At 40.3% G+C, this 12958-nt stretch overlaps 1 long non-coding RNA gene across 1 annotated transcript; it reads right to left on the bottom strand.

Annotated features, from left to right (window-relative positions):
- Window positions 1-6958: 6958 nt before the first annotated feature.
- LOC147271313 (uncharacterized) lies at window positions 6959-8919 on the bottom strand. The gene is made up of 3 exons (XR_015115771.1): window positions 8818-8919; window positions 7223-7360; window positions 6959-7100 (listed from the first exon to the last, which is right to left on the bottom strand). It is a non-coding gene; the product is annotated as an uncharacterized LOC147271313 (long non-coding RNA).
- Window positions 8920-12958: the final 4039 nt, after the last annotated feature.

Genomic DNA, 12958 nt, shown 5'->3' with positions numbered 1-12958 from the left:
GCGACAGTGATGTAGTAAGAATTGCTAATGAACTCAAAATGATGCTAGGAGTAATGGAGTGAAACTTTCAAAATAACCTCAAAGTGATGCTGACAGTCATGTAGTAAGTGTTGCTACAAACCTCAAAATAATGCGACAGTGATGTCGGAAGAATTGCTAATGATCTCAAAATAATGCGACAGTGATGTAGTAAGAATTGCTAATGAACTCAAAATGATGCTAACAGTAATGGAGTGAAACTTTCGAATAACCTCAAAGTGATGCTGACAGTCATGTAGTAAGAGTTGCTACGAACCTCAAAATAATGCGACAGTAATGTAGTAAAAGTTGCTAGGAACCTCAAAATATTTCGAGTGATGTCGGAAGAATTGCTAATGAACTCAAAATGATGCTAACAGTAATGTAGTGATAGTTGTTAATCAAGTCAGTGATGATTACAGTAATGTAGTAAGTGTTTTGAACAACCTCAAAGTGATGCTGACAGTCATGTAGTAAGAGTTGCTACGAACCTCAAAATGATGCGACAGTGATGTCAGAAGAATTGCTAAAGATCTCAAAATGATGCGACAGTGATGTCAGAAGAATTGGTAATGAACTCAAAATAATTCTAAAAGTAATGGAGTGAAAGTTTCGAATAACCTCAAAGTGATGCTGACAGTCATGTACTAAGTGTTGCTACGAACCTCAAAATAATTCGAGTGATGTCGGAAGAATTGCTAATGAACTCAAAATGATGCTAACAGTAATGGAGTGAAACTTTGAATACCCTCAAAGTGATGCTGACAGTCATGTACTAACAGTTGCTACGAACCTTAAAATATTGCGACAGTGATGTCGGAAGAATTGCTAATGATCTCAAACTGATGCGACAGTGATGTAGTAAGAATTGCTAATGAAATCAAAATGATGCTAACAGTAATGGAGTGAAACTTTGAATACCCTCAAAGTGATGCTGACAGTCATGTACTAACAGTTGCTACGAACCTCAAAATAATGCGACAGTGATGTCGGAAGAATTGCTAAAGATATATAAATGATGCGACAGTGATTTAGTAAGAATTGCTAATGAACTCAAAATGATGCTAACAGTAATGGAGTGAACGTTTCGAAAAACCTCAAAGTGATGCTGACAGTCATGTACTAAGAGTTGCTACAAACCTCAAAATAATGCGACAGTAATGTTGTAAAAGTTGCTACGAACCTCAAAATATTGCGACAGTGATGTCGGAAGAATTGCTAATGAACTCAAAATGATGCTAACAGTAATGTAGTGATAGTTGCTAATCAAGTCAGTGATGCTTACAGTAATGTAGTAAGAGTTTCGAACAACCTCAAAGTGATGCTGACAGTCATGTACTAAGAGTTGCTACAAACCTCAAAATAATGCGACAGTGATGTCGGAAGAATTGCTAATGATCTCAAAATGATGCGACAGTGATGTAGTAAGAATTGCTAATGAACTCAAAATGATGCTAGGAGTAATGGAGTGAAACTTTCAAAATAACCTCAAAGTGATGCTGACAGTCATGTAGTAAGTGTTGCTACAAACCTCAAAATAATGCGACAGTGATGTCGGAAGAATTGCTAATGATCTCAAAATATTGCGACAGTGATGTCAGAAGAATTGCGAAAGATCTCAAAATGATGCGACAGTGATTTAGTAAGAATTGCTAATGAACTCAAAATGATGCTAACAGTAATGTAGTGATAGTTGCTAATAAACTCAGTGATGCTTACAGTAATGTAGTAAGAGTTGCTACGAACCTCAAAATAATGCTAACAGTAATGGAGTGAAAGTTTCGCATAACCTCAAAGTGATGCTGACAGTGATGTAGTAAGAGTTGCTCCTAACCTCAATTTAATGCTACAGTGATGTCGTAAGTATTGCAAATAAACTCAAAATGATGCTAACATTAATGTAGTGATAGTTGGTAATAAACTCAAAGTGATGCTGACAGTCATGTTGTAAGTGTTGCTACGAACCTCAAAATAATGCGACAGTCATGTAGTAAAAGTTGCTACGAACCTCAAAATATTGCGACAGTGATGTCGGAAGAATTGCTAATAAACTCAAAATGATGCTAACAGTAATGGAGTGAAAGTTTCGAACAACCTCAACGTGATGATGACAGTCATGTAGTAAGAGTTGCTACGAACCTTTAAATAATGCAACAATAATGTAGTAAAAGTTGCTCCGAACCTCAAAATAATGCGACAGTGATGTCAGAAGAATTGCTAATGATCTCAAAATGATGCGACAGTGATGTAGTAAGAATTGCTAATGAACTCAAAATGATGCTAACAGTAATGGAGTGAAAGTTTCGAATAACCTCAAAGTGATGCTGACAGTCATGTCGTAAGAGTTGCTACGAACCTCAAAATAATGCGACAGTAATGTAGTAAGTGTTGCTACGAACCTCAAAATATTGCGACAGTGATGTCGGAAGAATTGCTAATGAACTCAAAATGATGCTAACAGTAATGTAGTGATAGTTGCTAATCAACTCAGTGATGCTTAAAGTAATGTAGTTAGTGTTTCGAACAACCTAAAAAGTGATGCTGACAGTAATGTAGTAAGAGTTGCTACGAACCTTTAAATAATGCAACAGTAATGTTGTAAAAGTTGCTCCGAACCTCAAAATAATGCGACAGTGATGTCAGAAGAATTGCTAATGATCTCAAAATGATGCGACAGTGATGTAGTAAGAATTGCTAATGAACTCAAAATGATGCTATTCAACTCAGTGATGCTTAAAGTAATGTAGTAAGTGTTTCGAACAACCTCAAAGTGATGCTGACAGTCATTTAGTAAGAGCTGCTACTAACCTCAATTTAATGCTACAGTGATGTCGTAAGTATTGCTAATAAACTCAAAATGATGCTAACAGTGATGGAGTGAACGTTTCGAATAACCTCAAAGTGATGCTGACAGTCATGTGGTTTGATTTGCGAGTAAATTAAAAATGATGCTGACACTGATGTCGTAAGAATTGCTATTGAACTCAAAATGATGCTAACAGTAACGTAGTGATTGTTGCTAATAAACTCAGTGATGCTTACAGTAATGTAGTAAGTGTTTGGAAAAACCTCAAAGTGATGCTGAAAGTAATGTAGTAAGTGTTTCCAACAACCTCAAAGTGATTCTGACAGTCATGTAGTAAGAGTTGCTACGTACCTCAAAATAATGCGACAGTGATGTCAGAAGAATTGGTAATGATCTCAAACTGATGGGACAGTGATGTTGTAAGAATTGCTAATGAACTCAAAATGATGCTAACAGTAATGGAGTGATAGTTGCTAATCAACTCAGTAATGCCTACATTAATGTACTAAGTGTTTCGAACAAACTCAAAGTGATGCTAACAGTCATGTGGTTTGAGTTGCGAGTAAATTAAAAACGATGCTGACAGTGACGTCGTAAGAATAGCTATTGAACTCAAAACGATGCGAACAGTAATGTAGTGATAGTTGCTAATCAACTCAGTGATGCTTGCAGTAATGTAGGAAGAGTTTCGAATAACCTCAAAGTGATGCTGACAGTCATGTAGTAAGAGTTGCTACAAACCTCAAAATAATGCGACAGTGATGTCGGAAGAATTGCTAATGATCTCAAAATGATGCTAGAGTGATTTAGTAAGAATTGCTAATGAACTCAAAATGATACTAACAGTAATGTAGTGAACGTTTCGAACAACCTCAAAGTGATGCTGACAGTCATGTAGTAAGAGTTGCTACAAACCTCAAAATAATGCGACAGTGATGTCGGAAGAATTGCTAATGATCTCAAAATGATGCTAGAGTGATTTAGTAAGAATTGCTAATGAACTCAAAATGATGCTAACATGAATGGAGTGAAAGTTGCTAATAAACTCAAAGTGATGCTGACAGTATTGTAGTAAGAGTTGCTTCGAACCTTTAAATAATGCAACAGTAATGTAGTAAGAGTTGCTACGAACATCAAAATAATGCGACAGTGATGTCAGAAGAATTGCTAATGATCTCAAAATGATGCGACAGTGATGTAGTAAGAATTGCTAATGAACTCAAAATGATGCTAACAGTAATGGAGTGAAAGTTTCGAATAACCTCAAAGTGATGCTGACATTCATGTAGTAAGAGTTGCTACGAACCTCAAAATAATGCGACAGTAATGTAGTAAAAGTTGCTACGAACCTCAAAATATTGCGACAGTGATGTCGGAAGAATTGCTAATGAACTCAAAATGATGCTAACAGTAATGTAGTGATAGTTGCTAATCAACTCAGTGATGCTTAAAGTAATGTAGTTAGTGTTTCGAACAACCTAAAAAGTGATGCTGACAGTGATGTAGTAAGAGTTGCTACGAACCTCAAAATAATGTGACAGTGATGTCAGAAGATATGCTAATGATCTCAAAATGATGCTAACAGTAATGTAGTGATAGTTGCTAATCAACTCAGTGATGCTTACAGTAATGTAGTAAGAGTTTCGAACCACCTCAAAGTGATGCTGACAGTCATGTAGTAACAGTTGCTTCTAACCTCAAAATGATGCTAACAGTAATGGAGTGATAGTTGCTAATAAACTCAGTGATGCTTACAGTAATGTAGTAAGAGTTTCGAACAACCTCAAAGTGATGCTGACAGTCATGTAGTAATGGTTGCTACAAACCTTAAAAAATACAACAGTAAAGTAGTAGAGTCGCTTCGAACCTCAAAATAATGCGACAGTGATGTCAGAAGAATTGGTAATGATCTCAAACTGATGGGACAGTGATGTCGTAAGAATTGCAAATGAACTCAAAATGATGCTAACAGTAATGTAGTGATAGTTGCTAATCAACTCAGTGATGCTTACAGTAATGTAGCAAGTGTTTCGAACAACTTCAAAGTGATGCTGACAGTCATGTAGTAAGAGTTGCTAATGAACTCAATTTAATGCTACAGTGATGTCGTAAGAATTGCTAATAAACTCAAAATTATGGTAACAGTAATGTAGTGATAGTTGCTAATAAACTCAAAGTGATGCTGACAGTAATGTAGTAAGAGTTGCTACGAACCTTTAAATAATGCAACAATAATGTAGTAAGAGTTGCTACGAACCTCAAAATAATGCGACAGTGATGTCAGAAGAATTGCTAATGATCTCAAAATGATGCGACAGTAATGTAGTCAGAATTACTTATGAACTCAAAATGATGCTAACAGTAATGGAGTGAAAGTTTCGAATAACCTCAAAGTGATGCTGACGGTCATGTAGTAAGAGTTGCTACGAACCTCAATATAATGCGACAGTAATGTAGTAAAAGTTGCTACGAACCTAAAAATATTGCGACAGTGATGTCAGAAGATTTGCTAATGAACTCAAAATGATGCTAACAGTAATGTAGTGATAGTTGCTATAAACTCAGTGATGCTTACAGTAATGTAATAAGTGTTTCGAAAAACCTCAAAGTGACGCTGACAGTCATGTAGTAAGAGTTGCTACTTACCTCAATTTAATGCTACAGTGATGTCTATGAATTGCTAATAAACTCAAAATGATGTGACAGTGATGTAGTAAGAGTTGCTACGAACCTTTAGATAATGCAACGGTAATGTAGTAAAAGTTGCTACGAACATCAAAATAATGCGACAGTGATGTCAGAAGAATTGGTAATGATCTCAAACTGATGGGACAGTGATGTCGTAAGAATTGCTAATGATCTCAAAATGATGTGACAGTGATGTAGTAAGAATTGCTAATGAACTCAAAATGATGCTAACAGTAATGGAGTGAAAGTTTCGAATAACCTCAAAGTGATGCTGACAGTCATGTGGTTTGAGTTGCGAGTAAATTAAAAATGATGCTGACAGTGATGTCGTAAGAATTGCTATTGAACTCAAAACGATGCTAACAGTAACGTAGTGATAGTTGCTAACAAACTCAAAGTGATGCTTACAGTAATGTAGTAAGTGTTTCGAACAACCTCAAAGTGATTATGACAGTCATGTAGTAAGAGTTGCTAATGAACTCAATTTAATGCTACAGTGATGTCTATGAATTTCTAATAAACTCAAAATGATGCTAACAGTAATGTAGTAAAAGTTGCTACGAAACTTAAAATAATGCAACAGTAATGTAGTAAGCGTTGCTACGAACCTCAAAATAATGCGACAGTGATGTCAGAAGAATTGGTAATGATCTCAAAATGATGCGACAGTGATTTAGTAAGAATTGCGAATGAACTCAAAATGATGCTAACAGTAATGGAGTGAAAGTTTCGAATAACCTCAAAGTGATGCTGACAGTCATGTAGTAAGAATTGCTAATGATCTCAAAATGATGCTTCCAGTAATGTAGTGAGAGTTGAAACTAGAACAACAAACTGTCCTCTGATGGTTGTACAGGTTGGTTTGGTCCGTCCTCTCACTCATCATTAAAAGCCCTTATTACTCATCATTCATCCAATCTGACACTCACGTCTGCAGTGGGGAATCCCCAGCAACCCGCGGCCAACATGGAGCAGTCTCGGCCAATCACGTGGGGCCTGCAGCGGCACCGACCACCAAATGACTCGCAGGTGTCACTCTCAGCTCCAACCTCATGGCAGGCACAAGGCAGGGCGCCGTTGTTGAAGAGAGCCCAAGAGACACAGCTGAGCTGAGACAGAATGGAGACGAAGGACAAGAGGGACGAAAGAGAAAAAGGAAATGTTAGCGAGACATTTTAGGAAAATTAGTTTAGTGGGGAAAAGGTTCTTAGCCAAACTTGCTCAATGGAAGGACAACAAAAAAGATCTTAAAAAGAAAATTAGCACAAAATGAAACCCTGCAAGAGAAAGTAAATCAAGAACTAAATATTCTTGAGGCTCAGGTCTTTAGTTCCAATGCTTGTAAATGACATCTGAATGCATTCACAACCCAAATCTGAGCAGACAGAAGCGTCCCAGTCAGGCCCAGTTTAGTTCCTCTAGAACATTCAGGGATACAGAACATGGACCAACTCAGGCTGAGAGACACCGACTTGACATGAAAGCTGTTGAGGCCACAGTTGCTGATGAAGTGGTCAGATTTCTCCAGTGGTTCTTGGTTCAAGGAGCTGGAGCTGGAGCTGCTCTCAGGCACCACCAGGACGTAATCCTGGAGAGACAGGAGGAAGAAGTCCAGGCCTGACAGAAGAGAAGGAGGCACAGAGTACAAACAGCAGATACGTGTGGGGAAAGGGAGAGGGTATCAGTCCAGCAGAGGAGCAGGAAACCTACCACCACAGGGCTCTGCCTGCAGGAACCTGCAGGTGAGGAGGACCTGGTGGTCCGGCACATCCAGAATGATCTGGTTTTCAGACACCGGCACGTTTCGGCAGCCGTAAGCGTGGGGACAGAAGGAGGCGTTGGCGTGGCCTGAAAGACACAAACAACCATCTCCATTTGAATGCTTCTCAAACAGCCGGAGCAGGAAAGCTAAGATGAATCAAAGATCCTCCACCCTGCCAGATCCGACCATGGTAATGTAGACCTGCACAGGGTGGGTGGGGTGGAGCGGCTGGTGGTGGTGGAGGATGAAGACGTATCTGCCCAAAGCCTGGACACGGTGGAGTCCACCGCAGCGTTCTGAGTAGAAGGATGAGAGCGATGTTCAATGGTACATGTTTTCTTTCCTGAACCGCCGATGTTTCCAATCACGAATCTCAGTCATGAGATTTGAACATCATGGAGGAGTTCAAAAGTGTCAAACTGGGCCGGTCTCCATTTTATGAGTCCGGAGACCGAGGATAAAACTACAAGTCCCTGGTTCAGATTTGACTCGTCTGAATCCAAACACAGCAGCGTTCTTCCACCAGGCCAGAGGAGTTGATCATGATAACAAGTTATCTTCATGCTACTACAACACACAAACTCATCACCAGAAAAGACTTCATGGTGGAACAACAAATCTCCTCCCAATGGGAAAAACATTGAGTTGAACAATCAACTTTTCCATGATGACATGGAGAGCTTGGCAGCAGCAGCAGGCTTCCATTGGGGGCTGATATGCCAGCTCCACTTAGCCTTCTTTGGAATGGTTTCACCTGGAGTGATGCTGTTATTGAGACCTTTTATCTGGAACAACACCACCTGCATGGAGACTGAGGACTTCAACAGATGCAGATGTTGACCCAGAATAAATCTAAATATTCCAGATGTGTTAAATCAATCCAGCAGCAGTGGTGGGAGCTTCGTAAACTCACTCACTCAGCAGCCGTCAGCCTCCGTACCTGCACGGAGTCCAGCCTGATGTGGTCTCTGTTGTCTGCTCCCAGAGGTGGTCTGTCACCTCTGAACCAGGGGGCTCATCTCTCTGGTGGGAGGGCAGTGGAGGAGCTGCAGCGGGGGAGGCCAGGATGGGCTCCTGTAGGAGGAGCTCTGGCCCTCCTTAAGCACCAACCAGTGGGAGGGAGTTTGGAAACGTGAGGGGACACAGGAGGAGCTTCAGGGGGAGGGAAGGTGGGTCAGAACCGTTCTAACAAGAGCGCTGAGGGGACACAGGAGGAGCTACAGGGGAAGGGAAGGTGGATCAGAACCCTTCTAACAAGAGCGCTGAGGGGACACAGGAGGAGCTACAGGGGGAGGGAAGGTGGATCAGAACCGTTCTAACAAGAGCGCTGAGGGGACACAGGAGGAGCTACAGGGGGAGGGAAGGTGGATCAGAACCGTTCTAACAAGAGCGCTGAGGGGACACAGGAGGAGCTGCAGGGGAGGGAAGGTGGATCAGAACCGTTCTAACAAGAGCGCTGAGGGGACACAGGAGGAGCTACAGGGGGAGGGAAGGTGGATCAGAACCGTTCTAACAAGAGCGCTGTCCCACTAATGTTCCTCACCAGAATCCTCCTGTCAGGGGGGAACCGTCCATGGGTGCTGATGCAGCGGACTGAAGGTTAAACGTAGTCCATGCTGAACTGGTCTTTAGGCACCAGGTGGACTTTGTGCTAAAAACAGCAGAAAAAAAGACAAAAAGGGGAGAATTTTAACAAAAGTATGCAAATGAGCTGAAGATCAAAATAGAAAAAGTAAATCAAGGTTTTTTTCAAATGATTGCCAGCTATTTAGCTAAGAGAAGGACAAATGTCAATCAAGATGTCAGAATGGAACGATCCCACTGGCTTCTGGTCAAGGGAACCATGGAGATGCTAACTTCCTGTTGGACTATCAGGGTGTCTCATCCCTGACATGCTAACTTCCTGTTGGACGATCAGGGTGTCTCATCCCTGACATGCTAACTTCCTGTTGGACGATAAGCGTGTCTCATCCCTGACATGCTAACTTCCTGTTGGAGGATCAGGGTGTCTCATCCCTGACATGCTAACTTCCTGTTGGACGATAAGCGCGTCTCATCCCTGACATGCTAACTTCCTGTTGGACGATAAGCGTGTCTCATCCCTTACATGCTAACCTCCTGTTGGACGATAAGCGTGTCTCATCCCTGACATGCTAACCTCCTGTTGGACGATAAGCGTGTCTCATCCCTGACATGCTAACTTCCTGTTGGACGATAAGCGTGTCTCATCCCCGACATGCTAACTTCCTGTTGGACGATAAGCGTGTCTCATCCCCGACATGCTAACTTCCTGTTGGACGATAAGCGTGTCTCATCCCCGACATGCTACCTTCCTGTTGGACGATAAGCGTGTCTCATCCCCGACATGCTAACTTCCTGTTGGACGATAAGCGTGTCTCATCCCCGACATGCTAACTTCCTGTTGGACTATCAGGGTGTCTCATCCCCGACATGCTAACTTCCTGTTGGACGATAAGCGTGTCTCATCCCCGACATGCTAACTTCCTGTTGGACGATAAGCGTGTCTCATCCCCGACATGCTAACTTCCTGTTGGACGATAAGCGTGTCTCATCCCTGACATGCTAACTTCCTGTTGGACGATATGGGTGTCTTATCCCTGACATGCTAACTTCCTATTGGACTATCCGGGTGTCTCATCCCTGACATGCTAACTTCCTGTTGGACTATCAGGGTGTCTCATCCCTGACATGCTAACTTCCTTTTGGACTATCAGGGTGTCTCATCCCTGACATGCTAACTTCCTGTTGGACTATAAAGCCTGATTTAAGCCTGATTTATGCTTCTGTGTAGCGTAATATTCGTACCTACGCCTTCGACGCAGACCGTACGCCGTAGCCTGAAACGCGCCTCCAAATTATCCTGCCTCCGCATCGCGTCGCCGCGGGGTGACGTCATCGTCGAGGACTGTAATTGGTCCGCTCAAAACGTAACTTTAGCATAATTTTGAGGTTTTTAGCAACTTAATACATTACTGGAGCATCATTTTGAGGTTCGTGGCAACTCTCACTACATCACTGTAGCATCATTTTCAAGATTTTAGCAACTCTCACCACATCACTTTTGCATCATTTTGAGATTTTTAGCAACACTTACAACATTACTGGAGCATTATTGAGGTTCGTAGCAAGTCTCACTACATTACTGACAGCATCATTTTGAGATTTTTAGCAACTCTCATCACATCACTTTAGCATCATTTTGAGATTTTTAGCAACTCTCACCACATCACTTTAGCATCATTTTGAGATTTTTAGCAACTCTCACCACATCACTGTTGCATAATTTCTTAGATTAGTAGCAACTCTCACTACATCACTGTAGCATCATTTTGAGGTTTTTAGCAACTTAATACATTACTGTAGCATCATTTTGAGGTTCGTAGCAACTCTTACAACATTACTGTAGCATCATTTTGAGGTTTTAAGCAACTCTTACTGCATCACTGGAGCATCATTTTGAGGTTAGTTGCAACTCTCACTTCATAACTGTCAGCATCATTTTAACGTTTTAAGCAACTCTCACTACATGACTGTGGAATCATTTTGAGTTTTTAAGCAACTCTTACTGCATCACTGTAGCATCATTTTAAGGTTTTTAGCAACTTTTACTACATCACTGGAGCATCATTTTGAGGTTCGTAGCAACTCTCACTTCATCACTGTAGCATCATTTTGAGGTTTTTAGAAACCTAATACATTACTGTAGCATAATTTTTAGGATTTTAGCAACTCTCATCACATCACTTTCGCATCATTTTGAGATTTTTAGCAACTCCTACTTATTACTGTAGCATCATTTTGAGGTTCGTAGAAACTCTCACTACAATACTGTAGCATCATTTCTTAGGTTTGTAGCAATTCTTATTACATCACTGGAGCACCATTTCTTAGATTAGTAGCAACTCTCACTACATCACTGTAGCATCATTTGGAGGATAGTAGCAACTCTCACTACATTACTGTAGCATCATTTTGTGATTTTAAGCAACTCTCACTACATCACTGTGGCATCATTTGGAGGATAGTAGCAACTCTCACCACATCACTGTAGCATCATTTTGAGTTTTTTAAGAAACTCTCACCACATCACTGTCAGCATCATTTTAAGGTTTTAAGCAACTCTTACTGCATCACTGGAGCATCATTTTTAGCATAGTAGCAACTCTCACTACATCACTGTCAGCATCATTTTTAGGTTTTAAGCAACTGTCATTACATCACTTTAGCATCATTTTGAGGATAGTCGCAACTCTCACAACATCACTGTAGCATCATTTTGAGGTTTCTTGCAACTCTCACTACATCACTGTAGCATCATTTTGAGATTTTTAGCAACTCTCATTACATCACTTTAGCATCATTTTGAGTTTAATAGCAACTCTCACGACATCACTATAAGCATCATTTTGAGGTTAGTCGCAACTCTCACTACATCACTGTCAGCATCATTTCTTAGGTTTTTAGCAACTCTCATTACATCACTCGAAGCATCATTTTGAGGTTAGTAGCAACTGTAATTACATCATAGTCAGCATCATTTTGAGGTTCGTAGCAACTCTCATTACATCACTGTTGCTTCATTTCTTAGGTTAGTAGCAACTCTCACCACATCACTTTCACATCATTTTGAGATTTTTAGCAACTCCTAGTCTATTACTGAAGCATCATTTTGAGGTTCGTAGCAACTCTCACTACATTACTGTAGCATCATTTTGTGATTTTAAGCAACTCTCACTACATCACTGTAGCATCATTTGGAGGATAGTAGCAACTCTCACTACATCACTGTAGCATCATTTTGAGTTTTTTAAGAAACTCTCACCACATCACTGTCGCATCATTTTGAGATTTTAAGCAACTCTCACTACATCACTGTAGCATCATTTTGAGTTTTTTAAGAAACTCTCACCACATCACTGTCAGCATCATTTTAAGGTTTTAAGCAACTCTTACTGCATCACTGGAGCATCATTTTGAGGTTTGTAGCAACTCTCACTTTATCACTGTAGCATCATTTTGAGATTTTTAGCAACTCTTACTACATTACTGTCAGCATCATTTTGAGCATAGTAGCAACTCTCACTTTATCACTGTAGCATCATTTTGAGATTTTTAGCAACTCTTACTACATTACTGTCAGCATCATTTTGAGCATAGTAGCAACTCTCACTACATCACTGTCAGCATCATTTTTAGCATAGTAGCAACTCTCACTACATCACTGTCGCATCATTTCTTAGGTTAGTAGCAACTCCCATTACATCACTGGAGCATCATTTTGAGATTAGTAGCAACTCTCACTACATTACTGTCAGCATCATTTTTAGGTTTTAAGCAACTGTCATTACATCACTTTAGCATCATTTTGAAATTAGTAGCAACTCTCACTACATCACTGTAGCATCATTTTGAGATTAGTAGCAACTCTCACCACATCACTGTCGCATCATTTCTTAGGTTCATCGCAACTCTCATTACATCACTTTAGCATCATTTTGAGGATAGTCGCAACTCTCACAACATCACTGTAGCATCATTTTGAGGTTTCTTGCAACTCTCACTACATCACTGTAGCATCATTTTGAGATTTTTAGCAACTCTCATTACATCACTTTAGCATCATTTTGAGTTTAATAGCAACTCTCACGACATCACTATAAGCA

The sequence above is a fragment of the Aulostomus chinensis genome, chromosome 1 (genome assembly GCF_037954235.1).
Source record: "Aulostomus chinensis isolate RoL2024-O1b breed Wild chromosome 1, RoL_Achi_v1.0, whole genome shotgun sequence".
Classification (NCBI taxonomy): domain Eukaryota; kingdom Metazoa; phylum Chordata; class Actinopteri; order Syngnathiformes; family Aulostomidae; genus Aulostomus; species Aulostomus chinensis.
Note: the sequence above shows the minus strand (reverse complement) of the source record. Positions and strands in the feature narration are given on the sequence as shown.